The 16,743-nt window shown below is 46.6% G+C and overlaps 1 long non-coding RNA gene and 1 pseudogene across 1 annotated transcript; one reads left to right on the top strand and one right to left on the bottom strand.

Moving 5' to 3' along the window:
• Positions 1-237: 237 nt before the first annotated feature.
• The window catches only part of LOC118381967 (angiopoietin-2-like), a 153,784-nt pseudogene continuing 137,278 nt past the window's right edge, over positions 238-16,743 (bottom strand).
• LOC127910057 (uncharacterized) lies at positions 3,964-5,366 on the top strand. Its single transcript, XR_008073824.1, has 3 exons — positions 3,964-4,542; positions 5,069-5,226; positions 5,269-5,366. It is a non-coding gene; the product is annotated as an uncharacterized LOC127910057 (long non-coding RNA).

The raw sequence follows: 16,743 nt of genomic DNA, 5'->3' as shown, positions 1-16,743 counted from the left end.
ATAGAACTGGTCTGTTCTGACCTCTGACCTCTAGGGTTCCCTGATCAGACGTCCTGACGTCCATGTTGAAGCCCTGGAGACGGTGACGTAGTCATGGAGATGGAGCCACGGTGACGTAGTCATGGAGATGAAACCACAAACACAGCTACATTTTTTTGTCATTTTATTTAGCTTTTTTTTCTGCAAAATAATGATTTTTACCTTCTATCACAAATATACAGTTGGGAAAGTAAATAAGCTTGTAGAAACACCTGTGTTTATTTATCATGTACTTTTATGAGGATAATTATCTCCTTAAAAAAAAAGGTTTTACAAGCATCTCTGAGTGGCATAGCGGGAAACAGTCAGGAAGAATTGCTGTTAAAGTGAAAGTGGAGTAGCAGTAAGACATAATATACCATTATGCATCTACAATATATTACAATCCCATTCTAAAACACACATTTACGGTGGCCTGTGTTCCATTTCAGCGGGAAGCGTTTCTGAGACAGAATACATTCTCAGAAAATAACAGATCTATTTTTCTCAAACACAGTCAATTAAAAACCTCCAGTATCATATTCCACATGTCTGGCAAACATCATTATTCGAGAAGCGCTCATATCAGTCTGTGATTTAGTCAGTCGGGGTGACGTCATCGGCGATCGCCGCCGTTATGCCTCAGAAGCCTGCGGGTCGAACCATCATGGTGGTCACTGTAGTCATGAGGCTGGGTCCCTTCCAGTAGTACCACTTGATGCCGTTGTAACGGACCACGTTGGAGACGCCAGAGTAGTAGATACCGTTCAGGTTGGAGGGACCACACGCCTCAAACCACCAACCTAGTGGAGAGGGGAGAGGTCAGGGGTCAGGAAGAGAGAGAGAGAGAGAGAGAGAGAGGGCAGATGGACCACCCGCCTCAAACCACCAACCTAGTGGAGAGGGGAGAGGTCAGGGGTCAGGAAGAGAGAGAGAGAGAGGGCAGAGGGACCACATGCCTCAAACCACCAACCTAGTGGAGAGGGGAGAGGTCAGGGGTCAGGAAGAGAGAGAGAGAGAGCAGAGGGACCACACGCCTCAAACCACCAACCTAGTGGAGAGGGGAGAGGTCAGGGGTCAGGAAGAGAGAGAGAGAGAGCAGAGGGACCACACGCCTCAAACCACCAACCTAGTGGAGAGGGGAGAGGTCAGGGGTCAGGAAGAGAGAGAGAGAGAGAGAGAGAGAGGGCAGATGGACCACCCGCCTCAAACCACCAACCTAGTGGAGAGGGGAGAGGTCAGGGGTCAGGGAGAGAGAGAGAGAGAGAGAGAGAGAGAGAGAGAGAGAGAGAGGGCAGATGGACCACACGCCTCAAACCACCAACCTAGTGGAGAGGGGAGAGGTCAGGGGTCAGGAAGAGAGAGAGAGGGCAGATGGACCAGACGCCTCAAACCACCAACCTAGGGGAGAGGTCAGGGGTCAGGAAGAGAGAGAGAGAGGGCAGATGGACCACACGCCTCAAACCACCAACCTAGTGGAGAGGGGAGAGGTTAGAGGTCACGAAGAGAGAGAGAGAGGGCAGAGGGACCACACGCCTCAGACCACCAACCTAGTGGAGAGGGGAGAGGTCAGGGGTCAGGAAGAGAGAGAGAGAGGGCAGAGGGACCACACGCCTCAAACTACCAACCTAGGGGAGAGGTTAGAGGTCAGGAAGAGAGAGAGAGAGGGCAGAGGGACCACACGCCTCAAACCACCAACCTAGTGGAGAGGGGAGAGGTCAGGGGTCAGGAAGAGAGAGAGAGAGAGGGCAGAGGGACCAGACGCCTCAAACCACCAACCTAGGGGAGAGGGGAGAGGTCAGAGGTCAGGAAGAGAGAGAGAGAAAGAGGGCAGAGGGACCACACGCCTCAAACCACCAACCTAGTGGAGAGGGGAGAGGTCAGGGGTCAGGAAGAGAGAGAGAGAGAGAGAGAGAGAGAGAGAGAGAGAGGGCAGATGGACCAGAGGCCTCAAACTGCCAACCTAGTGGAGAGGGGAGAGGTTTCAGGTTAGAGGTTAGGAAGAGAGAGAGAGAGAGAGAGAGAGAGCAGAGGACCCACGCCTCAAACCCCCAACCTAGTGGAGAGGGGAGAGGTTAGAGGTCAGGAAGAGAGAGAGAGAGAGAGCAGAGGACCCACGCCTCAAACCCCCAACCTAGTGGAGAGGGGAAAGGTCGGGGGTCAGGAACAGAGAGATTACACCAGAGAGGAAAAGGGAGGTTGTGTGGTCAAACTACGCCATTTCATGTTTATGTACAACTTTACAAGAGGAAAACACTTTACAAGAGTCAGACCAATAAAACATTTATTTAGAAAAATTGGTATTAAGTAGAAGGAGAGAAGGTAGAGGATAGAGGGGGGAAGGTAGAGGATAGAGTAGGAGGAGGGAAGGTAGAGGATAGAGTAGGAGGAGGGAAGGTAGAGGATAGAGTAGGAGGAGGGAAGGTAGAGGACATAGTAGGAGGAAGGAAGGTAGAGGATAGAGGAGGGAAGGTAGAGGACATAGTAGGAGGAGGGAAGGTAGAGGACAGAGGAGGAGGAGGGAAGGTAGAGGATAGAGGAGGGAAGGTAGAGGATAGAGGAGAGAAGGTAGAGGATAGAGGAGGAGGAGGGAAGGTAGAGGATAGAGGGGGGAAGGTAGAGGATAGAGTAGGAGGAGAGAAGGTAGAGGACATAGTAGGAGGAGGGAAGGTAGAGGATAGAGGAGGGAGGAGGGAAGGTAGAGGATAGAGGAGGGAGGAGGGAAGGTAGAGGACATAGTAGGAGGAGGGAAGGTAGAGGACAGAGGAGGAGGAGGGAAAGTAGAGGATAGAGGAGGGAAAGTAGAGGATATAGGGAAAGTAGAGGACAGAGGAGGGAAGGTAGAGGACAGAGGAGGGAAGGTAGAGGACAGAGGAGGGAAGGTAGAGGATAGAGGAGGAAAGGTAGAGGAGGGAAGGCAGAGGACATAGTAGGAGGAGGGAAGGTAGAGGATAGAGGAGGAGGAGGGAAGGTAGAGGACAGAGGAGGAGGAGGGAAAGTACAGGACAGAGGAGGGAAGGTAGAGGATAGAGGAGGGAAGGTAGAGGATAGAGGAGGGAAGGTAGAGGATAGAGGAGGGAAGGTAGAGGATAGAGGAGGGAAGGTAGAGGACAGAGGAGGGAAGGTAGAGGATAGAGGAGGGAAGGTAGAGGATAGAGGAGGAGGAGGGAAGGTAGAGGATAGAGGAGGAGGAGGGAAGGTAGAGGATAGAGGAGGAGGAGGGAAGGTAGAGGATAGAGGAGGGCAGGTAGAGGATAGAGGAGGGCAGGTAGAGGATAGAGGAGGAGGAGGGAAGGTAGAGGACATAGTAGGAGGAGGGAAGGTAGAGGACAGAGGAGGAGGAGGGAAAGTAGAGGATAGAGGAGGGAAAGTAGAGGATAGAGGGAAAGTAGAGGACAGAGGAGGGAAGTAGAGGACAGAGTAGGAGGAGGGAAGGTAGAGGATAGAGGAGGAGGAGGGAAGGTAGAGGATAGAGGGAAGGTAGAGGACATAGTAGGAGGAGGGAAGGTAGAGGATAGAGTAGGGAAGGTAGAGGATAGAGGAGGGAAGGCAGAGGATAGAGGAGGAGGAGAGAAAGTAGAGGATAGAGGAGGAGGAGGGAAAGTAGAGGACAGAGGAGGGAAGGTAGAGGACAGAGGAGGAGGAGGGAAAGTAGAGGACAGAGGAGGGAAGGTAGAGGATAGAGGAGGGAAGGTAGAGGATAGAGGAGGAGGAGGGAAGGTAGAGGATAGAGGAGGAGGGGAGGTAGGGGATAGAGGAGGAGGAGGGAAGGTAGAGGATAGAGGAGGGAAGGTAGAGGATAGAGTAGGGAAGGTAGAGGATAGAGGAGGGAAAGTAGAGGATAGGGGGAAAGTAGAGGACAGAGGAGGGAAGGTAGAGGACAGAGGAGGGAAGGTAGAGGACAGAGGAGGAGGAGGGAAAGTAGAGGACAGAGGAGGGAAGGTAGAGGATAGAGGAGGGAAGGTAGAGGATAGAGGAGGAGGAGGGAAGGTAGAGGATAGAGGAGGAGGAGGGAAGATAGAGGATAGAGGAGGGCAGGTAGAGGATAGAGTAGGAGGAGGGAAGGTAGAGGATAGAGGAGGAGGAGGGAAGGTAGAGAATAGAGGAGGAGCAGGGCAGGTAGAGGATAGAGGAGGAGCAGGGCAGGTAGAGGATAGAGGAGGAGGAGGGAAGGTAGAGGATAGAGGAGGGAAGGTAGAGGATAGAGTAGGGAAGGTAGAGGATAGAGGAGGGAAAGTAGAGGATAGAGGGAAAGTAAAGGACAGAGGGGGGAAGGTAGAGGACAGAGGAGGGAAGGTAGAGGACAGAGGAGGGAAGGTAGAGGATAGAGGAGGGCAGGTAGAGGATAGAGGAGGAGGAGGGAAGGTAGAGGATAGAGTAGGGAAGGTAGAGGATAGAGGAGGGAAGGCAGAGGATAGAGGAGGAGGAGAGAAGGTAGAGGATAGAGGATGAGGAGGGAAGGTAGAGGATAGAGGAGGGAAGGTAGAGGATAGAGGAGGGAAGGTAGAGGATAGAGGAGGGAAGGTAGAGGATAGAGGAGGGCAGGTAGAGGATAGAGGAGGGAAGGTAGAGGATAGAGGAGGGCAGGTAGAGGATAGAGGAGGGCAGGTAGATGATAGAGAAAGAGGAGTGAAGGCAAAGTATAGAGTATTATGAGGGAAGGTAGAGGATAGAGGAGGGAAGGTAGAGGATAGAGTAGGAGGAGGGAAGTTAGAGGATAGAGTAGGAGGAGGGAAGTTAGAGGATAGAGGAGGGAAGGTAGAGGATAGTGGAGGGAAGGTAGAGGATAGAGTAGGAGGAGAGAAGGTAGAGGATAGAGGATAGAGGAGGGAAGGTAGAGGATAGAGTAGGAGGAGGGAAGGTAGAGGATAGAGTAGGAGGAGTGAAGGCAAAGTATAGAGTATTATGAGGGAAGGTAGAGGATAGAGTAGGAGGAGGGAAGGTAGAGGATAGAGTAGGAGGAGGGAATGTAGATGATAGAGTAGGAGGAGGGAATGTAGATGATAGAGTAGGAGGAGGGAAGGTAGAGGATAGAGTAGGAGGAGGGAAGGTAGAGGATAGAGGAGGGAAGGTAGAGGATAGAGGAGGGCAGGTAGAGGATAGAGGAGGGCAGGTAGAGGAGGAGGAGGGAAGGTAGATGATAGAGAAAGAGGAGTGAAGGCAAAGTATAGAGTATTATGAGGGAAGTTAGAGGATAGAGGAGGGAAGGTAGAGGATAGAGGAGGGAAGGTAGAGGATAGAGGAGGGAAGGTAGAGGATAGAGTAGGAGGAGGGAAGGTAGAGGATGGAGTAGGAGGAGGGAAGGTAGATGATAGAGTAGGAGGAGGGAAGGTAGAGGATAGAGTAGGAGGAGGGAAGGTAGAGGATAGAGGAGGGAAGGTAGAGGATAGAGGAGGGAAGGTAGAGGATAGAGTAGGAGGAGGGAAGGTAGAGGATAGAGTAGGAGGAGGGAAGGTAGATGATAGAGTAGGAGGAGGGAAGGTAGATGATAGAGTAGGAGGAGTGAAGGCAAAGCATAGAGTATTATGAGGGAAGGTAGAGGATAGAGCAGGAGGAGGGAAGGTAGAGGATAGAGGAGGGAAGGTAGAGGATAGAGGAGGGAAGGTAGAGGGTAGAGTAGGAGGAGCGAAGGTAGAGGATAGAGTAGGAGGAGGGAAGGTAGATGATAGAGCAGAGGAAAGAAGGTAGAGGATAGAGGAGGGAAAGTAGAGGATAGAGTAGGAGGAGGGAAGGTAGAGGATAGGAGTAGGAGGAGTGAAGGCAAAGTGTAGAGTATTATGAGGGAAGGTAGAGGATAGAGTAGGAGGGAAGGTAGAGGATAGAGTAGGAGGAGGGAAGGTAGAGGATAGAGGAGGGAAGGTAGAGGATAGAGGAGGGAAGGTAGAGGATAGAGTAGGAGGAGGGAAGGTAGATGATAGAGGAGGGAACGTAGAGGATAGAGTAGGAGTAGGGAAGGTAGAGGATAGAGTAGGAGGAGGGAATGTAGATGATAGAGTAGAAGGAGGGAAGGTAGAGGATAGAGGAGGGAAGATAGAGGATAGAGTAGGAGGAGAGAAGGTAGAGGATAGAGTAGGAGGAGGGAAGGTAGAGGATAGAGTAGGAGGAGGGAAGGTAGAGGATAGAGGAGGGAAGGTAGAGGATAGAGGAGGGAAGGTAGAGGATAGAGGAGGGAAGGTAGAGGATAGAGTAGGAGGACGGAAGGTACAGGATAGAGTAGGAGGAGGGAAGGTAGAGGATAGAGTAGGGAAGGTAGAGGATAGAGTAGGAGGAGGGAAGGTAGAGGATAGAGTAGGAGGAGGGAAGGTAGAGGATAGAGGAGGGAAGGTAGAGGACATAGTAGGAGGAGGGAAGGTAGAGGATAGAGTAGGAGGAGGGAAGGTAGAGGATAGAGGAGGGAAGGTAGAGGATAGAGTAGGGAAGGTTGTGGCTATGTGTAATGGTGTCGTGCACTTGAGGTTATATTCCAATGAACCAAATGAAAAATACATTGTTAAATGGGTTTCCGTCGCAGTTTCAACTTTACCGATAGTTTTCTCACAAAAACAATTGTGACTGTGCCCCCTCTGGCACGTACACTCTAACCAACAGCAGCCTCCCCGACGACATTATTATGGACAACAACAACAAAAAACATGTGTCAAACAGCAGCCAAGCATGGATCATCATGTCACCAGAATAAGACTCATAAAGGAGCATCAAGCTCATCGCCGTGCTCTTTCACCACCCTGGGAAGGTCTTCATCATTTACTTCATCTGTAGCCTAACAAACTGCATGGTTTTCCTGACCACACAACAGGTCATTACGTGATTCCAACTTTACTTCCATGTGACGGATATTATATCAATATTTCCACATTAAAGCGTTTCCACCGACATTTCTCGCTCAATTAATTTTTACCAGCAAAAAAAAATAAATAACACCACCTTGTTTTGTTTCATTGACATTTGATTACCGACAAATGTTCTGTTTCCGTCAGGCCTGACGTGCTTTATCTGGCTGGTACGTACTTGACTAGCAGAACACAGCTGCATGGAAACCTGTTAATGAAAGTGAGAGCCTCAGAGTACCTCCAGAAGCCATCTGGGCACATTTGCAGGAGCAGCGGTCGTTGTCTCGGTCCTTGGTGCTGAACTGGGTCCCAGGCTGGGTCAGACTGCTGGTGCGGCCGGCGGTACCACTGAACCCCTGGGCATGGAGACTGGGAGAGGACCAGAACAATCAACACACATACACAATAACAACCTTCTGAAATGTGTTAGACAGGTAACTCTTTATCCACATTATAGCAGGGGGTGTAAAGCCATAACAGCCTCTGTGTTCTGTTAGACAGGTAACTCTTTATCCACATTATAGCAGGGGGTGTAAAGCCATGACACCTCTGTGTTCTGTTAGACAGGTAACTCTTTATCCACATTATAGCAGGGGGGTGTAAAGCCATGTTCCCTCTGTGTTCTGTTAGACAGGTAACTCTTTATCCACATTATAGCAGGGGGTGTAAAGCCATAACACCCTCTGTGTTCTGTTAGACAGGTAACTCTTTATCCACATTATAGCAGGGGTGTAAAGCCATAACACCCTCTGTGTTCTGTTAGACAGGTAACTCTTTATCCACATTATAGCAGGGGTGTAAAGCCATAACAGCCTCTGTGTTCTGTTAGACAGGTAACTCTTTATCCACATTATAGCAGGGGTGTAAAGCCATAACACCCTGTGTTCTGTTAGACAGGTAACTCTTTATCCACATTATAGCAGGGGGTGTAAAGCCATAACACCCTCTGTGTTCTGTTAGACAGGTAACTCTTTATCCACATTATAGCAGGGGGTGTAAAGCCATAACAGCCTCTGTGTTCTGTTAGACAGGTAAGTCTTTATCCACATTATAGCAGGGGGTGTAAAGCCATGACAATCTGTGTTCTGTTAGACAGGTAACCTTTAAATTATAAGGGTTCTCAAGCCATGACACCCCTGTGTTCTGTTAGACAGGTAACTCTTTATCCACATTATAGCAGGGGTGTAAAGCCATAACACCCTCTGTGTTCTGTTAACAGGTAAGTCTTTATCCACATTATAGCAGGGGTGTAAAGCCATAACACCTCTGTTCTGTTAGACAGGTAACTCTTTATCCACATTATAGCAGGGGGTGTAAAGCCATAACACCTGTGTTCTGTTAGACAGGTGTTCTCTTTATCCACATTATAGCAGGGGGTGTAAAGCCACCTGGTTAACACCCTCTGTGTTCTGTCAGACTAGCCTAACCTGGTTATCCACATTATAAGGGGTGTCAAAGCCATAACACCCTCTGTGTTCTGTTAGACAGGTAACTACCTGGTTATCCACATTATAGCCTAGGGGTTAAATAGTGTTCTCAACTAGCCTACCTGGTTAAATAAAGGTGTTCTCAACTGGCCTTCCTGGTTAAATAAAGGTGTTCTCAACTGGCCTACCTGGTTAAATAAAGGTGTTCTCAACTAGCCTACCTGGTTAAATAAAGGTGTTCTCAACTAGCCTACCTGGTTAAATAAAGGTGTTCTCAACTAGCCTACCTGGTTAAATAAAGGTGTTCTCAACTAGCCTACCTGGTTAAATAAAGGTGTTCTCAACTAGCCTACCTGGTTAAATAAAGGTGTTCTCAACTGGCCTACCTGGTTAAATATAGGTGAAATAAAATAAACAAAATAACATTTGGTGGTCTATAGCAGCTTCCCACCTGAATGAGCTTCATGTGAGGCAGATTAACCAACAATGCAGTTTTAAGAAAAATACGATTTAAGAATAGATTTACTAAATAAACTTAAGTTAAAAAAAAGTTAAAAAGTACCAATAAAATAACAATAATAATATACAGGGGATTACCGAGTCAATGGGTGAGGATACAGTTTAGTAATCGAGGTAATAACCGACCAACCGACTCAATTCGTTTTTTTGTAGCTACATTTGAAATGGTGTTTTTTACATTGGTTAAAAGTAGAGACTCATAGCTAGAAAGTGGTATATCTACAGCTGAGGGACAATGGTAAAGTAATTCTGTTTTGAAAGTTGATGAGCATCATTTAGAGCATCTTAATTAAGCCTTAGCCCCACCCATCTCTTTAAGGATTCAATCTGGAGTGGCAGTGCGCAAACGTCGTTCATAAACTCAGAGAATTACACTCTCAGTTCAGAGCGCACAATGGACCCTCTCGCTGAGGACTAGGGTTGACTAGGGTTGACTAGAGTTGACTAGAGTTCACAAGGGTTCACTAGGGTTGACTTGGGTTGACTAGGGTTGACTAGGGTTGATACGAGTGTTCTGACAGCAGTCAAGCGTCCAATCTAACTGGCTTTCGTTGGCTAGCTTGAGAACAGCTCACTGGCCATTTTACTCACCCTAGCAGAGCTGGTTACACTGTTTTCATGTTATCCAGAGCGTTGGAGACTAACTGTGTTGCTGGCAACAATTGTATTATGCTTTTCTTCCAACGGTTACTGACACCAGCCATATTTTTTTATTTTTTAAAATGTATTTTACCTTTATTTAACCAGGCAAGTCAGTTAAGAACAAATTCTTATTTTTAATGACGGCCTGGGAACAGTGGGTTAACTGCCTGTTCAGGGGCAGAACGACAGATTTGTACCTTGTCAGCTCTGGGATTTGAACTCACATCCTTCCGGTTACTAGTCCAACGCTCTAACCACTAGGCAACCCTGCCGCCCCGGGTGTTGACTGTTCATAAATTCATCAGTTATTCTGCTCCTCTGGCTCAGACACTCAGACGAGAGTCCTCTGAAGTCGGAGTAGATATCCAGAGAGAATTTACCATCTATGTCTATCGACAGTTGTCGTAGTGACATCATGAACATTCTATTGAAATGGTTACTCACAGAGTGGAGTCTTTTGTTTAAACATGTAGCTAGCTAGCTAAACAATTACCCATAATCCAAACTCATAATGTTTACTACTCTGCATGAATCTGCAGGTAGCTAACCAACTAGGTTCGATGTTAGCTAGCTACCATTAGCCTATAACTAACTAAATGACTCTGAGATACAACTAATATTACTACACAGATCATACATGTAACGTTAGCTAGCAAACAGTACGCTTCAACTTGAAACGAAACGGACTTTCAGGCTAAATTATAAATGTGTCATATCTGAAAATGTAGCTAGCTAGACTATCTTACCCGTATTAATAAACTTCACAGATGGTTGACCTTAGTATGATGATGTAATCCGGAGAAAGGTGTTTTATACAACAGCCTTCTTTCTGTGTGTTCTCTTTTTTGACTCGCTCTGCGATCAAAAGCCAGGATTTTCTCCATCTGCTAATTCCACTGGGCATTCCACTCATTTCAAAGCTCGGTACTAAACGAATTAGGCTCGCAAATTTAAAAATTGTATTCATATTTACAGATGGCACACACGTTTGTTATTAAGGCAAATGAAAAGTTTTTATTTCCAGAATGCATTTCTGCCAAAAAAAAAACGCATTTTGAAAAAACAGTAGTAGTAGTGACATGCTACATACACCTAGTTTCCTGTACATGCCGGTAGGGGTAAATGGACTATGCAAAGATAATAAACAGAGAGTAGCAGCAGGGTACATGTAGGTAGGGGTAAATGGACTATGCAAAGATAATAAACAGAGAGTACATGTCGGTAGGGGTAAATGGACTATGCAAAGATAATAAACAGAGAGTAGCAGCAGTGTACATGCCGGTAGGGGTAAATAGACTATGCAAAGATAATAAACAGAGAGTAGCAACATGGTACATGTCAGGTAGGGGAAAATGGACTATGCAAAGATAATAAACAGAGAGTAGCAACAGTGTACATGTCGGTAGGGGTAAATGGACTATGCAAAGATAATAAACAGAGAGTAGCAGCAGTGTACATGTCGGTAGGGGTAAATGGACTATGCAAAGATAATAAACAGAGAGTAGCAACAGTGTACATGTCGGTAGGGGTAAATGGACTATGCAAAGATAATAAACAGAGAGTAGCAACATGGTACATGCCGGTAGGGGTAAATGGACTATGCAAAGATAATAAACAGAGAGTAGCAGCAGTGTACATGTCGGTAGGGGTAAATGGACTATGCAAAGATAATAAACAGAGAGTAGCAGCAGTGTACATGTCGGTAGGGGTAAATGGACTATGCAAAGATAATAAACAGAGAGTAGCAACATGGTAAACATGCCGGTAGGGGTAAATGGACTATGCAAAGATAATAAACAGAGAGTAGCAACATGGTACATGTCGGTAGGGGTAAATGGACTATGCAAAGATAATAAACAGAGAGTAGCAACATGGTACATGTCGGTAGGGGTAAATGGACTATGCAAAGATAATAAACAGAGAGTAGCAACATGGTACATGCCGGTAGGGGTAAATGGACTATGCAAAGATAATAAACAGAGAGTAGCAACATGGTACATGTAGGTAGGGGTAAATGGACTATGCAAAGATAATAAACAGAGAGTAGCAACAGTGTACATGTAGGTAGGGGTAAATGGACAAAGATAATAAACAGAGAGTAGCAACAGTGTACATGTAGGTAGGGGTAAATGGACAAAGATAATAAACAGAGAGTAGCAACATGGTACATGTCGGTAGGGGTAAATGGACTATGCAAAGATAATAAACAGAGAGTAGCAGCAGTGTACATGTCGGTAGGGGTAAATGGACTATGCAAAGATAATAAACAGAGAGTAGCAACATGGTACATGTCGGTAGGGGTAAATGGACTATGCAAAGATAATAAACAGAGAGTAGCAGCAGTGCAAAGTAGCAACATGTACATGTCGGTAGGGGTAAATGGACTATGCAAAGATAATAAACAGAGAGTAGCAGCAGTGTACATGTAGGTAGGGGTAAATGGACTATGCAAAGATAATAAACAGAGAGTAGCAGCAGGGTACATGTAGGTAGGGGTAAATGGACTATGCAAAGATAATAAACAGAGAGTACATGTCGGTAGGGGTAAATGGACTATGCAAAGATAATAAACAGAGAGTAGCAGCAGTGTAAAAATGCCAAAAGTCTGGGTAGCCATTTTATGTTCAGCTGTCCTATGGCTTGGGGGTAGAAGCTGTTAAGAAGCCTTTTGGACCTAGACTTGGCACTCCGGTACCGCTTGCCGTGCGTTAGTAGAGAGAACAGTCTAAGACTGGGGTGGCTGGGGTCTTTGACATTTTTTAGGGCCTTCCTCTGACACCGCCTGGTTTAGAGGTCCTGGACAGCAGGAGGCTTGGTCCGGGTGATGTACTAGGCCACATGCATTACCCTCTGTAGTGCCTTACTGTTGGAGGCATAGCAGTTGCCATACCAGGCACTGATGTAACCTGTCAGGATGCTCTCTATGATGTAGCTGTAGAACCTTTTGAGGATCTTATGAGCCATTCTAGATCTTTTCAGTCTCCTGCGGGGGAAAAGACATTGTCGTGCCGTCTTCACAACTGTCGTGGTGTGTTTGGAACATTCTAGTTTGTTGGTGATGTGGACACCAAGGAACTATGGATATGAGACTGCCTTATAGTTACAGGGACAGATGGGAGAGGGGGCTGGCTATGGATATGAGACTGCCTTAGTTACAGGGACAGATGGGAGAGGGGGCTGGCTATGGATATGAGACTGCCTTAGTTACAGGGACAGATGGGAGAGGGGGTTGGCTATGGATATGAGACTGCCTTAGTTACAGGGACAGATGGGAGAGGGGGCTGGCTATGGATATGAGACTGCCTTAGTTACAGGGACAGATGGGAGAGGGGGTTGGCTATGGATATGAGACTGCCTTAGTAACAGGGACAGATGGGAGAGGGGGCTGGCTATGGATATTAGACTGCCTTAGCTACAGGGACAGGTGGAAGAGGGGGCTGACTATGGGTGTTTGGCCCTGGAGAAGATGCTTCCTTGGCCTGGGAACAATAGGGAAAGGGTTGGATGCCTTTCTTGGTTGGATGGGTGGAAGAAATCGCAGAGTAATTGAGTGACCCGACTGCTCCAGAGAAGAGAGAGAAAGCTAGAGAAGAGGTTACATTGACCAGAGAAAGCTAGAGAAGAGGTTGTATTGGCCAGAGAAAGCTAGAGAAGAGGTTGTATTGGCCAGAGAAAGCTAGAGAAGAGGTTACATTGACCAGAGAAAGCTAGAGAAGAGGTTGTATTGACCAGAGAAAGCTAGAGAAGAGGTTACATTGACCAGAGAAAGCTAGAGAAGAGGTTACATTGACCAGAGAAAGCTAGAGAAGAGGTTGCATTGACCAGAGAAAGCTAGAGAAGAGGTTACATTGACCAGAGAAAGCTAGAGAAGAGGTTACATTGGCCAGAGAAAGCTAGAGAAGAGGTTACATTGACCAGAGAAAGCTAGAGAAGAGGTTACATTGACCAGAGAAAGCTAGAGAAGAGGTTACATTGGCCAGAGAAAGCTAGAGAAGAGGTTGTATTGGCCAGAGAAAGCTAGAGAAGAGGTTACATTGACCAGAGAAAGCTAGAGAAGAGGTTACATTGACCAGAGAAAGCTAGAGAAGAGGTTACATTGACCAGAGAAAGCTAGAGAAGAGGTTACATTGGCCAGAGAAAGCTAGAGAAGAGGTTGCATTGGCCAGAGAAAGCTAGAGAAGAGGTTGCATTGACCAGAGAAAGCTAGAGAAGAGGTTACATTGACCAGAGAAAGCTAGAGAAGAGGTTGCATTGACCAGAGAAAGCTAGAGAAGAGGTTGCATTGACCAGAGAAAGCTAGAGAAGAGGTTACATTGACCAGAGAAAGCTAGAGAAGAGGTTGCATTGACCAGAGAAAGCTAGAGAAGAGGTTGCATTGACCAGAGAAAGCTAGAGCAGAGGTTACATTGGCCAGAGAAAGCTAGAGAAGAGGTTGCATTGACCAGAGAAAGCTAGAGAAGAGGTTGCATTGACCAGAGAAAGCTAGAGAAGAGGTTGCATTGACCAGAGAAAGCTAGAGAAGAGGTTACATTGACCAGAGAAAGCTAGAGAAGAGGTTGCATTGACCAGAGAAAGCTAGAGAAGAGGTTGCATTGACCAGAGAAAGCTAGAGCAGAGGTTACATTGGCCAGAGAAAGCTAGAGAAGAGGTTACATTGGCCAGAGAAAGCTAGAGAAGAGGTTGCATTGACCAGAGAAAGCTAGAGAAGGAGATGCCTTGGCCGAGTTCGGCCTGCATTGGCTGGGTAGAAGCCTAGCACAACAGGCCTCTGGCTTGGGTGATCCCTACGTAAACCCAACCCTGAGGAGGAGAACCAGATGTTCACAGCATGATAATGAACCACATAATCAGCGAGGTGAGATGGAACGCTGCTCAGCAGTAGTTGGCAAGAGGGCTGACAGCTCACAAACACTAGTACCATTCAGAGTGGGATGAATACAGCTCCTAGAAACACGTTTTGCACCGGCTTAATGGGCAAATCTTAGGTTATTTAAGGATGATCTTGGAAACTAAATATAAAGTTAACTTAATTCATTCCGGTGCTACACAAACTTCTACACTAACGAGCATTTCGTTTCACCCCAAATAATATCAACTTGTCAAACACCTCCGGCCTTTTTCAAACACTTCATCAAACTCCACTTCATCTACAGACTAAACTGTTAATGGATCTGCACCCGTCAATCACATTCCTCTTTTTTTAGGAACTTCTGAGTTTAAACAATCCTTTAGTGATCTCAGGTTGGGCTTTAGTAGTGGAGAGAGAGAGATACCATCACAGGGCTGTAGCAGTGGAGAGAGAGAGAAACCACCATAGGGCTTTAGTAGTGGAGAGAGATATACACTAGACCACCACAGGGCTTTAGTAGTGGAGAGAGATATATACTAGACCACCACAGGGCTTTAGTAGTGGAGAGAGAGATATACTAGACCACCACAGGGCTTTAGTAGTAGAGAGAGAGATATACTAGACCACCACAGGGCTTTAGTAGTGGAGAGAGAGATATACTAGACCACCACAGGGCTTTAGTAGTGGAGAGAGAGATATACTAGACCACCACAGGGCTTTAGTAGTGGGGAGAGAGATACCACCATAGGGCTTTAGTAGTGGAGAGAGAGAGATACTAGACCACCACAGGGCTTTAGTAGTGGAGAGAGATATACTAGACCACCACAGGGCTTTAGTAGTGGAGAAAGAGAGATATACTAGACCACCACAGGGCTTTAGTAGTGGAGAGATACCGCAATAGGGCTTTAGTAGTGGGGAGAGATATATACTAGACCACCACAGGGCTTTAGTAGTGGAGAGAGATATATACTAGACCACCACAGGGCTTCAGTAGTGGAGAGAGATATATATACTAGACCACCACAGGGCTTTAGTAGTGGGGAGAGATATATACTAGACCACCACAGGGCTTTAGTAGTGGAGAGAGATATATACTAGACCACCACAGGGCTTTAGTAGTGGAGAGATATATATACTAGACCACCACAGGGCTTTAGTAGTGGAGAGAGATATATACTAGACCACCACAGGGCTTCAGTAGTGGAGAGAGATATATATACTAGACCACCACAGGGCTTTAGTAGTGGGGAGAGATATATACTAGACCACCACAGGGCTTCAGTAGTGGAGAGAGAGATATATACTAGACCACCACAGGGCTTTAGTAGTGGAGAGAGAGATATACTAGACCACCACAGGGCTTTAGTAGTGGGGAGAGAGATACCACCATAGGGCTTTAGTAGTGGAGAGAGAGAGATACTAGACCACCACAGGGCTTTAGTAGTGGAGAGAGATATACTAGACCACCACAGGGCTTTAGTAGTGGAGAAAGAGAGATATACTAGACCACCACAGGGCTTTAGTAGTGGAGAGATACCGCAATAGGGCTTTAGTAGTGGGGAGAGATATATACTAGACCACCACAGGGCTTTAGTAGTGGAGAGAGATATATACTAGACCACCACAGGGCTTCAGTAGTGGAGAGAGATATATATACTAGACCACCACAGGGCTTTAGTAGTGGGGAGAGATATATACTAGACCACCACAGGGCTTTAGTAGTGGGGAGAGAGATACCACCATAGGGCTTTAGTAGTGGAGAGAGATATACTAGACCACCACAGGGCTTTAGTAGTGGAGAAAGAGAGATATACTAGACCACCACAGGGCTTTAGTAGTGGAGAGAGAGATATACTAGACCACCACAGGGCTTTAGTAGTGGAGAGAGAGAGATATACTAGACCACCACAGGGCTTTAGTAGTGGAGAGAGAGAGATATACTAGACCACCACAGGGCTTTAGTAGTGGAGAAAGAGAGATATACTAGACCACCACATGTCTTTAGTAGTGGAGAGATATATATATACTAGACCACCACAGGGCTTTAGTAGTGGAGAGAGAGATATACTAGACCACCACAGGGCTTTAGTAGTGGGGAGAGAGATACCACCATAGGGCTTTAGTAGTGGAGAGAGATATACTAGACCACCACAGGGCTTTAGTAGTGGAGAAAGAGAGATATACTAGACCACCACAGGGCTTTAGTAGTGGAGAGAGAGATATACTAGACCACCACAGGGCTTTAGTAGTGGAGAGAGAGAGATATACTAGACCACCATAGGGCTTTAGTAGTGGAGAGAGATATATACTAGACCACCACAGGGCTTTAGTAGTAGAGAGAGAGATATACTAGACCACCACAGGGCTTTAGTAGTGGAGAGATACCGCAATAGGGCTTTAGTAGTGGAGAGAGAGATACCACCATAGGGCTTTAGTAGTGGAGAGAGAGAGATACCGC

Source organism: Oncorhynchus keta, chromosome 20 (genome assembly GCF_023373465.1).
Source record: "Oncorhynchus keta strain PuntledgeMale-10-30-2019 chromosome 20, Oket_V2, whole genome shotgun sequence".
Taxonomy (NCBI): Eukaryota; Metazoa; Chordata; class Actinopteri; order Salmoniformes; family Salmonidae; genus Oncorhynchus; species Oncorhynchus keta.
Note: the sequence above shows the minus strand (reverse complement) of the source record. Positions and strands in the feature narration are given on the sequence as shown.